The 18281-nt window shown below is 43.1% G+C and overlaps 1 protein-coding gene across 1 annotated transcript in view; it reads right to left on the bottom strand.

Moving 5' to 3' along the window:
• The window catches only part of LOC104412036 (SH3 and PX domain-containing protein 2A-like), a gene marked incomplete at its 3' end in the record, with an annotated part of 206100 nt that overhangs the window by 106004 nt on the left and 81815 nt on the right, over positions 1-18281 (bottom strand). The gene's annotated exons all lie outside the window — the stretch shown is intronic.

Below are 18281 nucleotides of genomic sequence, written 5' to 3'. Positions count from 1 at the left end.
TGGCGGTGATTGTTCAGCAGAAGAGAAGAGGTGTGAAATGATGACAGATCCCAGGGGGTGCAAACATTTTGTCCCAAGGAGCTGCAAAAACCTTGGGCTTTCATTGCTACAAAGCACTTCGGTATAGTGGGAGAGCAAGGCACTGGTGGGATGTAAAAGTTCTATTTCCCAAAGTGAAGAACAGTTGAAGAGTTCCAGTTTCCTGGTTTCTTGGGCATTTTGTGACACTTTTTTTTTTGCCTCCTCTACATTTGATAACATTTATGGCTAAACACAGTATTTTGCATACCTACAGCCCCTTCCAATTCAGAAAGATACTGCACAAGCAGGATTTTGTATAGCCATCAGCATCCAGTACTCAAGACAGAAGCCAGGGCTCCTGGCTCCACATTTTGTGCTCTGAAACCCATCCAGGGGAGAACCTCATCTCCAGACTTAAAGCAAAAGGAAAGAGAGAAAAGAGCACAAGATGCTGCTTTTGAGAAACCTGCTTCGTCTGTTATGATAAAGGGAAGTATTACGGATTAGCTGGCAATACATGGAAGGACTTGTCCACCTCCCACACATAATTTCCCAGAAAATGTTTCTACAAGTTTAAGACAAGCTGCTACATAAAGTTATACAGAAGAAAGGCTATAGCGTGATGATGGATTTACTTACATGAGGCTCAGGACGTGAAGATGCCCTTGCTGCAGCTCAGAAGCACTGCTCCGCTTTGCTTATTAAACTGCAGAAAAAAAGGCTGCTTGTGTTTGTCTGCTGCTCTGGGATGTGGGTTGTGCACTGAGAACAAAAGCTATATGCAAGGATGCATTCTCTCACCCACTGGCACGGGCACGCTTAAGGATGGCTTTCCAATAGGACAAGGTCTATCTTCAGCACCAGAGGCCCCAGTGGAGGACAGGGCAGGGGCCTCTGGTGAGATTGCTGCATGGTATGAACTGCTGTGAAGACCACACATTTGGTGAATGCAAAATCTAGTGAGGAGGCACACAATAATAAAGGGTCCTGTGCGAGGAAAAGATGTGTTGAAGTAAGGGCCAGGATGGTGTGGGTAACAGTGCACACACCAGTGGGAAGTCTTAGTAGCTCCTGAGGGGGAGGTCAGGCTGTTAAAGGTCTATGGGAGTCGGATATGCTTGTGTTAGCTCACAAGTCAACAGGCACAAGAGTTAGGGATGGGAAACACAGGACGGGACAGGCAGGGAGAAAACAAAGCCAACAAGAAGGGCAGTGAACTTTTGAAACATCTCTCTTCTACCCGCTTGGGAAGATAACTTGGACCAGGAAAGCTCTGCTCAAGCTCCAAACTACACAGCTGCCTGACTGTTCAAACAGCTCCAGCCAAACCTCCCTGCGCAAACGGCCCTGTGGGGCTGGGGACATCTCCAACACAAGCTATCAGCAAGCGCTGCAGTAAGGGATATGGAGGACAAATGGTGGAGGAGACAGCCAAAGCAGAGAGCAGAGGACATCATGAAACATGCAGGGCTGACTCTGGTAAAGGACTAGCATGTGGAATAATCTGGCCAAGTGTTACAGGGAGCCAAGCCTGCAGCCACAAACGGACTGATGTGCCAGGAGCTGAAACAGAGTGCAGGCTCCTGAGTAATTTATTCATCTACAGCAGACTGTTCTTCCAGTGCTTACAGAGATTTTGCTGAGCAAGAAGAGGGAGACCCAGGAAACGATCAGGCTCCTCTCTTTCTCCATGCTCACACTGATCCTTTCCAGTACTGCCATGGGGCAGAGCGTGTGCACAAAAGCAGCTGCTCCATCCACATGACAGCTACAGCTCACCCGTGCTGTCCTGGTGTATGAAGAAGCATGGACTAGTCTTTATATCTCTTCTGCACAGGTATTTGCTATTCATCTCAGGCAAGTGACTTTAGATGAGGTAACTGACCACAGTTTGAGGCAGGAAGATAAGAGGTCGATCTTGAGCTAAAGATTCCCCTTCACATGCTTATAAGCAAGGGGTGAGCGTATGTTCATTTGGAGGATGGGGGGGCCAGTGGTTGAAGCAGAGAATTTAAGGGCATCCTGAATCCTAGTCCCACTGTAACCTAGGGCAAACTACTTCAATGTTTCTTTGCCACATTTTCCTCAAATATAGCATTCTGCAAAAATTGATATGGAAGTCGACCCAATCCTGCAGATCCAGGGAGCTGTATATCAGCAAGCCAAACTGCTGGTGTGCTTGGGGTGTTTGCAAAAGCAAATAACAAAGTATGCTGAAAGTCACAACATGAAGCTAAAATTCAGAATGTGTGACTCCTGTTCCAGCCCTGGTGACCTTTCAAAACCACTTCTGTACTAGTTCTAAAATAAAACCTGTATTTCACAGTCAAGCTGAAAGAGCAGGTTCATGTTTGGGCCATATGTTGAGGTCTATGGTGAGGTAGCACTATAGAAGGGCAATGTGGTACTATTGCCATTACTACTACTGTACGATTCACATGACGCTTTCTTTTCAGTATTATTCTTAGGAACAATCCCTGGGAAGATTTCGGTTTCGCTAAAAAAAGGAAAAAGATAGATTATAGGCAGCTAGGGACAAAAATAATCCCATTCCCATGAGGTTTGTGCTATTTAAAGAGATATAATACCTATTTCTGAAAAGACAAACAACTGACATCTGTCAGCACAAAGAAATCTGGAAAAATAGATGTTATATCGTTTTCCAAAAACTTGAGATGTACCTGAGATGACCCAGAGGATGGAGCTGAGGGTGGAAGCATGCCCTGTGTGATAGAGCCCAGCCATCCATCTGGGAGAACATGAGCAGGGAGTAGTTTTTCTAACTAACTTTTAGAGGAGGATCTTGGTTTTGAGCCAGGAGGTTGAAGGGTGAACACAGCAGCACAGGACCAGGCACACAGGGAGAGTATTTTGTTCCACGTTCCCACATTTTTATTCACTGTCCTGGCTATGGTCAGGAGGGAAAAAAGACAATGCCATGTACACAGAATGAGTTGCAATTCTATACAATGGGCTGAGTTCTCCTCTGTTAAGTATCTGTTGGTTGGACAGAGGCCACTGAGCTAACAACGTCCGTGTCACAACAAACAACATTTGGAGGCACCAAGGAACTAGCAAATGGTGGGAATTTGCCCCAGACAGCACCAGATAAAGCAGGGAAGTCTTACTCCTCCTGCATTCCCACTGCATCCTCCATGGCCATTTGCTGTCTGCCAGGATCTAGAGGTGCAAGGATGGGCTGAGGTAAGTGCTGGAGCGGAAGAACATGAGAAGACAGAAGATTGCAGGAGGAGCAGAAGGATACAGTTGGGAGTACTGGGATTTCACAACACAGAAACCAGGACAGGATCACTTTTTGTTCTGGCACATCCCGATCATCATGCAACTGCTGTGAAGCATTAACCTTGTCCTGGACTACAACCTGGTGGTAATTTAGACATGTCTGCAACATGGAAAATCCCACGCCACAGACTCTAGAGTTCGTTTGGGTGTGTTTATCCATGTGTTCTGTTCTGGGACCACCTCAAACTCCAGCAAAAAGAGCCAGCCAAGAGAAGGACCACATTCAGGTTTTGCTGCTGCTGCCCACACAGTTACTGTCACTAACAACTGGTGGGGAATCAATGACAGATGTCTCAGGCACAGCATCTTCAGAGGTAGTTGCTCAGCAATTCATCTACTGCCATCTCATTTATTCTGAAGACTTAAAACAAAAGATATGGGCCAACTGCAGACAGGACAAGGCTGAACACAGAAGAGTAAGCTTGCTTTTGTTTGCCTATAATATTAATAGGCGCATTATGTAATTTCCTTGGCTTACTGATGCAGCAACTCTGGTTACAAGACAGGATGGGATTTCCTTGAGGTCATTCCCCCAAACTGTGTGAGTTGTTATTTTCCTGGCTCACCCACAAACAGAGCGGTTTGCTCTTCTGAAACACTAATGTCCAACTGTTGAAAGGTTTTGCCAATCAAAACACTGTGGCCTTACCCCGTTTTAATAATCTTAAGGCATCAATCTGCCCCTTAGTATTTGTTTGATGTGTTCTGCGCCCTGCTGAAATATCCCCTCCAGACCTCCCTGAGCTCAGGCTCTGATTGAAGAGAGATGCCATGCATCAGGCCTGCAGCTTTCTCTCTGAAACGTTTAGCAGGGGATGGTGGTAAAATGTATTTATTTTCATGTATTGAGGAAAGACCATATATTCCAGCCTCTTTTTTTTCCCATCACTCAGAGATGGGCCTGAGGCCAAAACGGTGCTGCTAAGCTTGTTTTCTATTTAAAACCTTCATTTTTATTAATAACCCTTTACAGCCTACACACCAGCACTGCAGGAGTTGCATTTCCGTGTTATGTCATCGTGAACCGTTACGTATTTAATTCCTGTACCCACAAACCCATATGGACATCATTAAACACGCACCGTACAGTATTAAAACTGTGTTCCATAAAGTGTGATTTAGAATAAAAATAAGACCTATGAAGTGCTGATTTTTATTTTTTTTCCTAAGGTCATGGGAAAATGAAGAAGTAGGGGAGAGAGAAAAGGTTCAGCGGTGCTGTGGGTTAGCTCATAGCTCTCCATGCCTGCAGACTGAAAACCCAGCCCGCCTTATCCACCACAGAACATTCATTACCCAGTAACTTCAGGCCAGAGATGACGAATTTCTGCTTGGCAGACCACAGAGACAACTTCTATAAAGATTACAGGTTACAAACCAGCACAAGACCTTGATGATTTTATTTCTGCCAGGTGAGGTTTCCATGACTTCTCCTGAAAGAAGTTGCCTTTAGTGGGGCAAAAGAGAAGGTTTCCCCGTATTGCTGAGGGTTAGTTATCAGGGCCGCTAACATAGGTGAGGATAGACCCTTGCCCTGAGCATAACATGTGTGTGGCGCAGGGCTTTCTCCCAATTCCTGTTATGGCTCCAGACTGGCTTGTCCTGGCTGTAGTCTATACTAGCAGCAAATCCAGTGACAGGGCAACTTCTACAAGGCAGAAAGGGCACACATAACCTCATCCTTAGGATCTTGCCTGTGTCCAGGACACTCTTATCACCTGTTATCTCTTATGTGAGACTACAGGTGAAAAGATACGGGAAAGAGAGAAAGTGATGAAAGAAATACATCAGAAAGTAAATAAACCCAGCCTACAGAGTACTAGTGGGACAAATAGAAATGAGTGTAGCAATCCTAGGGTAAGCATTGGACAGAACAGGACAGAACATATTAAGAAGGCAAAAAACAATATCCAAGGGATGTAAGGATAATAAAACCCCAGATACAGTTTAATGACACAAGAAAAGATGTCAATATGAGGCAGAGAAATTGATGCAGTCAGGGACGGTAAGAAAGCAAAAAGAAAGTAAGAGATAAGAACAAAGAACAATTTAAAAATGTCTAGTAAAACATTTATATATGTATGCAAAATACAAGACTCTAGGCAGCTTACAAGGGCCTAGTCCTTTATTCAGGAGTGAGACCTGTCAAACCTTGTTTGATGGCTGAATTCCCTCTTATCATGGAGCTGAAGAGAACAAATCACAGTGAGAATGGTATCTGACAGGATTTTACAGCAAGTACAGCCACAGAAAGGTATTCTGCATATCCTTGTGCTTATTGCTTTGTCCAAGAGTGGCTGCACTCCCTTGTGGAGACTGTCTTGGTGCTCCATTGATTTTACAGCTATACAATTAAAAGGTCCCCTCAAAGATGCAGATGAAGATTTATACCTAATTGATTTCAAGCCGTTTTCTGTTTTCTTTATGAAATTTTAGTAAAAATAAATGTATAAAAAGTGCATTCAGGGTGTATATAAATTATTTGTTATATAAAACCTCTACATGTTCAGGCCAGCAGAATCTCTCTGGTGGTTTTGCTGTGTGACGTCTGTGTTTAGGAGTCTCCAAGAACAGATGTTACCAAGCACTATCCCTTGAAAGCTGGTGACTTAGTTCAAGTCAAGTTTGTTCTGTTGGCCCCAAAGCCTGTGCGCACGTACTCCACACGTGTCCATCTCCAGGCAAGAGAGAAGAGTTAATATGATTTGTAGAGGGGGTTACTGGTGAATGAACCTCCTTTATATCCCAGCCCTCTCCAGAATTTTTCATTCCCATCAAACAAACATATCCATGAATACACACACAAATAATTCTGGGTGCACGTGTGCTCCCGTTGAATTCAATACAGTTATTCACTGTGTAGAAAACTACTCATGCACATAAATGTTTGGAGGAGGAAGTCCACTCTCAAGATGAGGCTGACAGCAAGTTTAATGTTATCTAGGTGCATTACTCTGAAGGTGAAATGTTTCTGACATATGTTTCTGTAGGGCTGTATCCTACTTCATTCAAAATCAGGAATTTGCTTTGATCTTTTAGAAATAAAGCCTTAACAGAAGCAGCAGACATGACTGGCAAAACTTCTTCAGGAACATTTCAAAGGACCATTAGAACCCCAAGCTGTTAAATGGTCTATTTTTGGTCAGTGCTCTCTTAAACTGAGACTTATTTATCAGTTTAAGAGAGCTCATACTCTCACATCTTCTACTTATACAGTTCTCTGGCATGTAAGTATATGTGAACTGAACGTACCTGAAACAGAGATAAGATTGGAGATTTTCTGAGCGCATATCAGGATAGAGACAATCATGGCAGAAAGCAAAATTTGTTTGTAAAAGCCAAAAATTCTCTGTTTGCTGATATTAATTCAATCTTCTCTCACAAACATTATTTATCCTGCCAGGGATCAGGGCTTATTGGGCAGTAAACCAGGGCTCAGTAGCTCATAAGCCCGTCAACAAAAAAAATAAATATAAAAGACTTGTCATAAACGCACATGGACAAAATTTTCTGATTTCTGAGGACGATAAATGATTGAGGCAAGAAAAAAAAAATCCTTAAAAGAAAGCAGACCAAAAATGCAGAAAAAAAGGCCATATTTATATAATGCGCTGAAGACTGGGCTTCCACAAGAAGAGGTGGAAAGAGATCTTACGATGCTTATTTCATCCCTTGCCTAATAATCCAAAAGCACCTAACTTTCAAAGCACTGTGGTTTTTTTGTAGGCTGGAAGCATCACAAAGCATCCTTCATCAGCCTGGCCTTTTGGCAGTTCTCCTCCAAATGCAAATGCTACATCTGGAAAAGGCAGGAATCCTCTCTCCTGCCTGAAAGCCTCCTTTTATCTCTGTCCTCTGCAGAACTCTTACTTCTTGCAACTACACGCTCCAACATACTACTTTATTGAAGGAATTCAAGGCTTCCTCCTCATCTGCTGAGCTGCCTCTTAAAGTCCCAGCTCACCTTTGGAGCCTGCTTGCTAGCTAGCATGGGTCATCCTGCCATACCTCAGCCAAGCATCCCTAAAACAACCCCCTCCCAAACACACGGATGAGCATGAAAACAATAACAATGAAGATTAACAGAAGCTTATTTGTCAGGCCTGGCAAGAAGAGCATCTCATTAGCTGGTATGGCCTGTGCAATTCAGCCGCTGGGGGTTCCTCCTCCCCTCAGGGGATGACACTGATGCATCATGAACATCAATAACATTGTTAGTGCGTGTCCAACAGAGCTCTGCTTTGTGCATTGAGACAACCCGGCAAACAATAAGATACTTTTCCACTGACCTCTTGCTGGAAGAGTTTAAAGCTGTTTTCAGGGATGTGAATGAGTCTTGCAGCTTTCTCTAGTTGCCCCTGGCTCTTCGCTTCACTATAAAGGCATGTATGGAGGTGAAGGAACGAATCCAGACTGAGCAAGATGCCTCAAGCACCTAGCCTACCAGAGACAGGGACTGTAAAGGTTTTGTGCCGGTTGAAGAACCTCACTTTTGGGACCACAGAAAGGAAAGTGTTCAGCTTTGTTACCCACATGCAACATATACTGGTCCCCACTACAAAGCTACCCTAGTTACTCAATCTGCACGTTGTTTGCATTCGCCATTATTTTCAGGGGGTTGATGACAGCCTTACACCCCACCTTTTGGTCCTAAGTTCAGAATAGCTGAAATGATTCTCCCCACCTGGGGTGAAAATTCACTTCACCATTGCTGATGGGACAGTGCTGTGGCTGGGCTTTAACACAGTGAAAACCTCCCCGCTCCTCTTTCGTTTAGCAAATAATTCATAATGCCCCAAACCCCCAAAGTGCTGTGCCAGGGCTTGATCTTTAATGTGTTCATGAGCCCTTTCTTTGCTTGCCAGATGTTGGCAGGAAGAAAAGGGATTGGCCACATGACTGATGCTCTCCCACAGCTGGAAGAGTGAGGCATTAGGCAGGACCAGACACAATGCAGCACTGTGAATGGCAGATCAAGTCCCAGCCATGCAGCACCCAGGGACCCGAACACCACAGCAGAAGGCGTCATCTGCAAAGCCATCTGCAGGATGTACATGTCTCTTCATTCTACAGCCATCCTGCTGCTCAGTAGGGCTGATGAAAACTACCCAAATTCTGTGTTTTGAGACCACGTTTCAACAGGAACTGAGAGGTTCATTATTGGAAAAACATTTTCATTAAAAGAAAGCTCCTCTTTTAGCCAGATTTGAAGGATAATCAACAACTCCACAAGATATTGTATTTTGATGGAAATAAGATTAATTTAAACTTAACATCCTCAAGAACTCTACAGCTGCCCCAGCAAGAGAGGACAACGTTGGTGAGGTTCTCATCATCAGTAAAAGGACAAAGACCAGCAACCTATCCAACAGGGAGCAGCAAAGATGGCAACATCGCTAATTCACTGGTGAACCAGGACAGCTTCAAGTCTCTGATGAATGCTGCCTCTGGTATGAATCATTCACACTTCATTCCCAGCATGCTTGGATGGGAAAGGAAAAGGTTTATCTGTTAGATATGGTGCCCCTGCCATCTTAACCTCACAGTTGTTGCAATAGGTCTCTTCTCAAAAAACAAAATAGACATTTTTTGGCCCCCAACATTCAACATTTTCTTCTTCTTTTATATTTTCAAGCACTGGGTATCTCAGGTTACTAGTGATCTTTTGCGGTGGTTCCCAAATGAGCCTGAACTGCTCTGATTTTTCAAACCCACAAGACTGTAATTGAAAGCAAATGTAATCAGACATATACAATGTTCTGAGGTTCACCGCAGTGCACTGCAGTCAGCATTACTGGAGTGGCTATTAAAACTCCTTGGAGCTGGGAAGCAAATACAGCTTGCAAGAATCCAGCAAATAACCAGCTTTTATTAGATTAGACTAAAGTATTGCAAAGCCACAGTCAATCCCCTATTCAGAATATATCTGAGGTCTGTTTAAACGAACATCTTTCCTGAGCTTAGGCCAATTGTTTTAAGAGATGTGAATGGAAACAAGGAAAGAATTCTACTTCTAACACAACAAATTCTGCAATCCTTACATCAGAGTCAATCTCTAATAGTCCATTACTGTCAGTGAGGTTGTTCCAATCAAACTCTGGCATAACTGGAAAAAGAAAGTGGCCCAAAGACAAAGGCTATCTTTGAATCCAGACACACAGCTCTAGTTTGAGATAAGCAGTAGCAAATCCTTTCCATAAACCTCTCAAACAAAATGCAAGCATTAAAAAGTGGTGGTGGTGGTAAGTTTTAATTGAATTTCCACTGGCACTTGAGTCTGCACTTGAAAGCAGGTCTAGGGTTATCTGTGAAATTTCAATTAAATCAAAAGCTTTGATAACATGATAAGTGACTCCAGAGTTTGGAGTCAAAACATGTTGTTATTTGATCCTCTGCTTGTGTTTCTGGGAACAGCATGCATGAAAGACAGTCAGCTGCAGACCAGTCAAGAAGATGGAAAGGGTGGAAATGAATCCACCAATAGATCACTGCGGCTCCTACAGCCAGAGCCACTTGAGGTCTGCTATTTTTTATACATCCTAAATCCTAAAGAAGGCACCTCATTCCTCAAGAGGCAGAAGGACAGCGCAAAACAGATCGTCTCGGACACATGCAGCACTCCAGGGGATGGTTGACTATTGCCACAAATGGTTTTTTTCTCTTTCCAGGCTTCCTACAAACAAGACTTTAAACAGCAACAGCACTGAGAGCTGAATGCAAAACTGTGGACACAAAAGACCAAGCCCTGTGTATGTAATGGTTTTCCAGCACAAACCCTTTGATGACATGGGGTGAGCAGGTGAAGTCAGGTCCACCAAACAGTAATTGTCTAATGTGCTGTTATGATATAGCCAAGCCAGAAAGGAAGCCCAGCTCTCATCCTGACCCAAAGCAGGAGGCGGTGGCTCTCCAGAGAGACCTGACTTGCTTTACCTGTTGTTCAGCACTTCGGTTGCTTATGCTTCCTGCTCTTTCTTCAGTGGCAACTGCTGGATGCTAAGGGCAGTACCAGAGACTCTCAGAGTTCAAAGTCCTTTTTATGGAGGAACATCACCTCTACTTCCTCGTGTTTAGACAGAAACGCTCCATGTTAAATAAATGTGAGATGTCAACTCCATCTGGCCTGTAGTCAACAGCATTAAAACACATTTTAAGCAATGCCTTCCCTAGTAACATATAGTACAGCCTGATGTCTTACATTGCCCTCAACCTGTTCAGAATCACATATAGGGTTGCACTAGGCATGTGTACATGAGAAAAACACTCTTTTTTATAACCAGCAAGGCTACTGATCCTCAACAGCATTAAAAATAATGGAACTCTCTAGATAAGGAATGTCAAAATTACACAGCAATGAACAATAGGAAGTGCAGAGCACTGAAAAGTCCCATCTGACCCAAGGCACCTCTGAGGCATAATTTATCACCCTGGCAGCAAACATCCCATTAAGTACACTTGCCCCTCGTACCCTCCTCTTCAGAGTGGAAAAAGCTCTTAATTAAACAATAGTGCAACCATATTAAATATAGACATAGCTATGACAAGCTAGATTTTTCTCCTCAATATAGTTATAGTTGTAACATAAGCTGCATATTCTTGTTTTTCAGACATGACACACAGGAAAAGACAGTCTATGTTCAATTTGGTCATATTAATGAAAACTCCACCCCATCTCATCCTGCCTGGCAGATCATAAGTCAACAGTGACAGACATCACAGTCAATGCAATTAACCTGCTAGCAGGGGCTCACCAGAACAAGAATTCCAGATAAGAAGAGGAAGTCCCCATCCCTCTTCCTCTCCTCAGTTCCAGGCTTATCCACAAAGCACAGCAGGACCGGATGCTTCTTTTCTGCATGGACCTAAAGATCTCTTCAGCGTTTATCAGCATGAGTGATACCACCCTATGGGCTGACTCTATTCTGGGGCAAGCAGCACAGCTTTAAACAGAGACTTTTGGAAGATCCTGTGGTGCTGAGCCAAATATTTCTACAAGTGTGGGCTCAAGGATAACAGGTGCCCTGAAACCTTCCCAACAAGCTTGATAACCTCTGAATCCAGCTATTGGTTCTGCTCCAATCCTGCCTCATTAGCCCACATTTCCTCCATTGCCAGATGAATAAATTTGTTCTTCTGGCTCCCTAACTGGTTGCGCACATAGAAGCACCAGCAGAACAAGCTTTCCTGACAGATTTTGGAAGTAATGTTTCTTCTAATGTTGACTAAGGATTTTAAAACCAAATTATTTTTCTAACTGGTCATTTCTTGAATTATATTATAGAAGAACCAGGGTTTCTTTACCTCAAATCCTCTTTGCAAATCTCTGAAACCGTATCTCTGCAATCATACTGCAGATGCATACAGGAGATGTGAGAGGCCTTTCTAACATCACAAAATAAATCAATGAGACAGTAAGGAGCAGATTTTGCAATCCCCTGCACTAACCACTAAACTTTTCTTCTCCGGAAGGAAGCAATTTTATGGGTTAAGTTAAACATTAAGCAAACTATCACTTTCTGATTTATAAAATAGGCATTGGCAAATTTCCAGCTGTGATTGTTCCTTTAGGATATGAACAAAAATTACTGGACGGGAAAAAGGCCCTCGAGCCAACACGACCTGACGTTTAGTTTTTCCAAAGGCAACCTCTCCACATTTCAAAACACCTCTTCACTCCCAACCCTTCTACAGGGAAAGAAAACACAATGTCTTGAATTTGCGCTCATAACCTTTGACTAGCACTGACACTACACTTGTGTTTAGCCCTAACAAGGCAGTGTCCAGTGCCACTGCTGAAGCAGCCGCATGTCGGCACGGCTCTGATCTCTCGGTCACATTCTGATGGATTTTGGATAAGTCTGGTTATTCTTAATCCATCCTGTGCCCGTGACAGCACTCTGCTTTTAGACCCTGCAGCATGCTCATAACCAACCCAGGCAAAAGCTATTTCTGTGCACTTGGCTGCTGGAGCCGACTGTCAGTACATTAAAAACTATCTTTGTTTCTTTCAGCACTGTGTCCTTTCACAGTCAGACCCACAAAGCAAACCCAAATGTGATATTCAAGGCAAGGAGTAAAAACTCTTGCAGTACAGTAACAACAGTAATGTCTGCTGTTCCAACTGCCATTCTTCTACATCTTTTTTGTGTGGTTGCTGAACCTATTTCATTTAACGTTCTTTCCATTCCCCCTGGTTTATTGTTTGATATTTACCTACATAGAATTTCTTTTTTCATTTTCTGGATAAGTAGCTAAAAGATTCAAATCTTCTCTCAGGAAGGCTGAGTTATTTGCTGGTATCACTGATGCTGCAGCCAGCAGCAAATTTCAATATCCTCAATTTGATATTCCAGCCTAAATCATTTATATCTTGCAAACAAAATGGAAAGTCCCATGTGAAAGTAAAGAAGACGACAAGTAATGCATCTGTTATTTCCTTTTTTCCATTCCTAGAGTCTCCTCCATCCCTGCATTGCCTTAGTTTATTTAAGAGATAACAATCTCCAAGTGAGACCTTCTCAAAGAAGGGTTTAATAGGCATTGATGAAAGGCAGCGTACACTGTTGGGGTATCTAGAGCCCCATCTGACAACAGCTGGGTCCCAGAGACTAAGCTCCTGCTCTCCAGGTCAGAGAGGGCACAACTAGGAATCAGCCACACTTCACTCTATTTTTGGGGCACAAGGCTGCCTGACCTCTCAGCCACAGATTTGTAACAGTCCCACACTATAAGCAGGATACTGTAAAGCACTTCCTGTTATTTAGAAGCCAAAAATCCATTTTAATGTCAAATTTAGGTGCTGAGGCCAAATATTTCTAGTAAATACAGCCCCAAACCAAGCACATTTGAAAAACCAAACACACGTGCTCTACTACACTCTGATGCTCAAAGAGCCGTGGTACCTAATTCCAACTGGCATCAGTGAGAGTTGGATGACTAATTAGGAGTAGCCAAGCGAGGCTTTTGGCAAACACAGCCCTAACAGGCCATTGCATCCTTAGTTACACAAATCTCAGTGAAGGTGATTAAATCATTCTTTGAAAACATTAACTTCTTCCCTTCAGAACAGCGGGTCTTAAGTGCCTTACCCTGCCACCATCTTATTCAGAGCTTTTCCTGTTCCGTGCTTTACAATTTACTTCCCAGCTGACAAATCACATAAAAATAAAACTTCCATCTTTTCTCTGATTTTCTGTTTCTTCGGGAAATTAATTTCCTTTCTACATCTTTTAGGTAGAATGAATTTCCCTAACTAAGTGTGTGCATTGAGCAGTCACAAAACAGTCACAGAACGGTTGCGCATGGAAGGGACCACCAGAGGTCATCTAGCCCAACCTCCCTGCTCAAGCAGGAGAATACCACTGGCTAGTGCAGACTAACACCGACTGTCATAAAATGGTGCTGACCACATTCCTCAATGATGTGCAAATTATCTGTACAGTTAAGTCCTGTAAGAAAGAGCAACTACAAACAAAGAATGACAGCTTTCCTCATAGCACATCTGCTCAGAGACTTAACTATCAAGTGTGTTGGAAAATACAGTTCTAAAGGGATGAATAGAAGTGAAATATAAGGGGAGAAAGAGAAGACTAAATATTTGCATAACAAATCACAATAAATATAATATTTTACAGATGAAAATTTTTCCTCCTCTACCAATAGGTAGTTGAATTGTTATTACAGGGTAGGTAAAAATATATTTGAGAGACAGAAATAATCATATGTAAACACAGTCATGCTTATGGATAGAAAAAAGTGTACTAGGGAACTGTGCTTTAGCTCTGGTAGACTCCTAAACTAGAGCATGCTTCCTTAAGATGGCCACTGCATTACCCTGCCAACTTCTCTCCAGTTTCCTTAACAGAAATTTGTAGTACGTGAAGAATAAAGGGAGAATCCAGCTTCCATTCTACAGTGGCTGCCTGGCAGCTGAGCATCTGAGTGTTACACCAGTATTTATGCAATAGAGATATGATTGGTAAAGTTCATGGCTACAGACAACAACAAAGCATTTCTATTCTTCAGTATAGGCAACCTTAGCATTAAGAGAGTTTTCTGCATCATCCCTTATAATCTTATGTCAGATACCTTATAAATTCCCTAGTTTTCCTGGATTTGCATATTCTTTGAACATCACCTTACGATTCTTACAGAAAATACACTCTTAGATACTGAGAACTGATTTAAATTCAGTTATTAATATATAATAAGTGGTGGTTTAAACAGAAATCTCTTTTGAGCCTGCATGCATTTCTGCAGGGGGAGTACTGGAGAACTGAATCCTTGGCTTTTTCTCTGCTTTTTAGACTGTATCCAGGCACAGAGAGAAAAAGCAAACTCCCACGAGTGGCCTGGCTGTGATATTTTGAACCTAACTGCAAAAAAGCTCTAAAAGCAGCAGACCATATGCAATGTCTACTTGATTAATCCCACTCTTTGGGAATTCATGTTATTTCTAGTAAAAAAGAATCATTAAAAAAATGGTTTTGTTTGTTGACTATGAGCCCTGGCCTGACCTTAGCCTTGAATTTAAATCCCCAGTAGAAGTCTGAAATTAATCCAGCTCTGGCTTAGTTATCAGTAATTATAATTATTAACAGAAGTATCTAGTAAATGAATGGCTTTCAGTGACACCATGTTTTAACTTAGAATAACGGATAACTGAAAGTACACTTCCTTCTCACAGTATCTTCTCCCATAGCAATGCAGGATCTGGTCCTTACATGGGCATGATAAATGACATAAGCCCAGCCATTTGCCTATATCTATATATGCATTTGCTCAAACACTAAAATTCCAAATACTACAAAGCTAGACAGTTGAAAACCACTCCTCCTGTACCAGAGTTGATGGCTTGAAGCTTGATTTCTCTGCAGCTAATTAGCAGAGTGCAGCGAGAGCAGCAGAAGCAGCTGCCCTGGGAACACTGGCACTGGAGTTCCAAACCTTGCCTTGTCCATCAGCGCTCCCAACATGTTGCAAAGGCCATGATTTCACCATGTGAAATGGTCCAAGAGTGATTCCAGACTATCCCACAGCGGGATTTTCTGTCCCACTATGGTGTCTCCAATTCAGCATGAAGGAAACCTGCTGCTGGGAGCTAGCTGACCTGGAGCTAGCTCCACTAGCAGAAGCAAGACTCAGAGGAGACTGTCAGCTGGTTCAAACACTGTGATTTCTTGAGACATCTCTCCAGCTATCTGCCTGTAAGCTGCTGTACCCAGAAGAGGCTTAATGGAGCTGAAAGGAATACCTTCTGCCTATTGTCACAGGACTCGAAGGCCTGGACCATCATCAAAACAGGAAACAAAAAACCTAAGCTGCGAATCTAACCAAACAAATTGGCTGGATTATAACCATGTTGGGAAAGCCCAGCTTTTATTACAGCTGGATTGCATGCTGCTCAGCACTGCAGGCAACAGGAGCACAGCAGCAGTAGGAAATGACCCTGTAGGGAGCAGCCTGCAAGCCAAACACAGCATAACCTGGAGAGGACAGTACACAGGAGCAGAGAGGAAGCAAGGGTAGGGCAGATGAAGAGTTATAAGGAAGAAGCTGGGAACACATCTGTAAAAGTGCCTAAGGGACTACAGGAAGATGTTGGCTTCTTTAAGAACAACAAGAGCAGAAGTGAAGGGCACGGCTTTGCAGCTGAATTACTGCAAGCGCATCCTTGTAAGTCATAGCTCAGCCATTAAGGGCATGGATGCCTCTCTGCTCATCTGCTGCAAGGTAAACCAGACTTCTTTGTGTCTTCTCCCTCGAAGTTAAAGCTTCCATGCTTTTCTGGCTGGGAGCACGTGCTCAGTCACTCCTCTGCAGACATGCAATAACTCAATGGACTCTCCAGGCTCAACAACCCAAATGCCCATGGGATTAGTCAATTAATGCCTCCTGAAAATTAGTTAATTAAACTCTAGGTCAGGCTTTGTCTTATGAGACTGAGCTGCTGCAGGAAAACAGAGCAGGTGATCATGAAACTAAAGACCATCTCACTGTGCATAGAGAGAAGACCTGAAGGAGCACAAGCTACTCCATTCTGCCATCCTTTGGTGGCTGAGTCCCTCACTTTAACCCAAACAACCGGATGCCATGTCTATGCTGATATATCAATATATAAGCCACCTGTGTACTGAGGGCTAAAAGAAGCAGCTGAAGAAATAGATAAGATAGTAAGGGTAGTCTAGATGTTGTTTCAGGCTACCACTCCCAGTGAGATGGACCATGAAGTCTGGGAAAGGCTGAATGCATAGGGCTTGGGCACCATTAGCTTACTGTTTCTGTAGGGGCTTGGCAGAGCAGCAAAATGAGGGAATAAACTGGGGATTTCTCTGGGTGATCATGTTCCTTCCTGCAATGAGACTGAGAATCACCCTGGAGGTGTCCTTCCTCTGGACCCTACACAGTGGTCCAGTGAGCCCCAGATCTCCTCCCTTCCCCCCTCAGTCCACAGAAGAAAAACACTAAGATGTTTCTGTTGGCATTTGCATCACCTTTTTGTAGAGACTAATCTTCAGTTTCAACAATACATCTTTTGTGAAGCGCTCCCAGCAGAAACCTTAGACACCTTCCCTAAGATCTGTTTGCTTACAGAAGACGAGGTAGGATTTGTTTAAACCCAGCTAGATTAATGTCTTGCAGACATTAGTGAAGTGAGATTTAATCAGGTTATTGCTCTACATTTTCCAGGGAAATAAATCACACTTATTACTAGGTTGGAATAAGATGCAAGGCTTGAGCTGAGAACATTTAGTCTTTTTTGTTTTTTTCTGGGGGGGGGCAGCAAATGGATAACTTGAAAGTTGCTGCAAGGCTGTTGAACAGGGAGCTCAGTAGAAGGCCCCCAATGACTTGTAGGAGGGTAAAGAAAGCCATAATGGCTAGTGCCAGCCTAGGGATGTGCCTTGGTCCCCATTCCCTGCCTTGTAGGGGTCCAGTCCTGACTCTGTTTTACTCAGGTGTAATGCTGTAGGGTCCATATCAGTACAGAAATCAACCATGAGTCTTAAACAACAGATTTGCAATGTCCAGTTCAGATCCTTCAGGTGAACTATCTCATAACCCTGGGGACCTCATGCCTCCTCTGAGTGTCTGTTTCTGCTTGGCACAAGGGAATGTCCCCTTGCACCAGGGAGGTGTTGTGGGATCAAGCAAACTTTGTAGACCTTCTTACAGACCCTAAATGGAAACTGTGATGGTCAGCAGGTGTAACCATATGCTGCTGCAATGCTTTCGAAGCTGGCAGTTTAACAATGAATATGCAGCTGTATTTACTCATCCCAGACATTTTTCTAAAACAAAGCTGGCTAAAAAATAAAAAAGCAGCTTTTTTTTCCCTCCAACCTTTGATTTAAAAAGTACTTTTCTCATTAAAAAAAAAAAAAAACAACAGAACAACCCAAAAGACTTCATTCTAAGCTATATTAGCAGTGTTTTCTTTAGTACTAATGCTAATACATCCCCTTGTATCATGTATGTGCCAGAGACAAAGTTTGGGAAGTCAAACTGCAAAGGTCCTCTCCTCTCAACCAGCATAGGAACAGGCAGCTGAAGCCAATACAGATCTTTCTGCTAACTACAGGTTTGCGTGCACTGAAGTGCCCAAACCCCAAAAGGTTTACATCCATTTCCGCTTACCCAATGGGCTGTGCCAACACTGGAGAAAGCAAATTACGGTAACACAGCCTGCAATCAAGTTTCAAATTGTGCAACAAAGCAGCACAAAACACAATGGGACCAAGTTAAAATCTTATTGCAGAGCACAATAAAATATATCCTGTTTGCTATGAAGGAGAAAAGGAAATATCAGGCAAGGCAACGCAGTTGCTTGTAAATACCCTCCTGCCAACGCCTTCCCTGGATAAATTAGTCCTCTGAACCCTGACTGCATCAGCATGAATCAGGCTGTCTGCTCCAAGGTAAAGGCTACGATTCTGTTCTGTGTTCAATGGGAACTC

Source organism: Nestor notabilis, unplaced genomic scaffold (assembly GCF_000696875.1).
Source record: "Nestor notabilis isolate BGI_N333 unplaced genomic scaffold, ASM69687v1 scaffold4609, whole genome shotgun sequence".
Classification (NCBI taxonomy): domain Eukaryota; kingdom Metazoa; phylum Chordata; class Aves; order Psittaciformes; family Psittacidae; genus Nestor; species Nestor notabilis.
The sequence above is the reverse complement of the archived record's forward strand: the minus strand, read 5'-3'. Positions and strand labels throughout refer to the sequence as shown.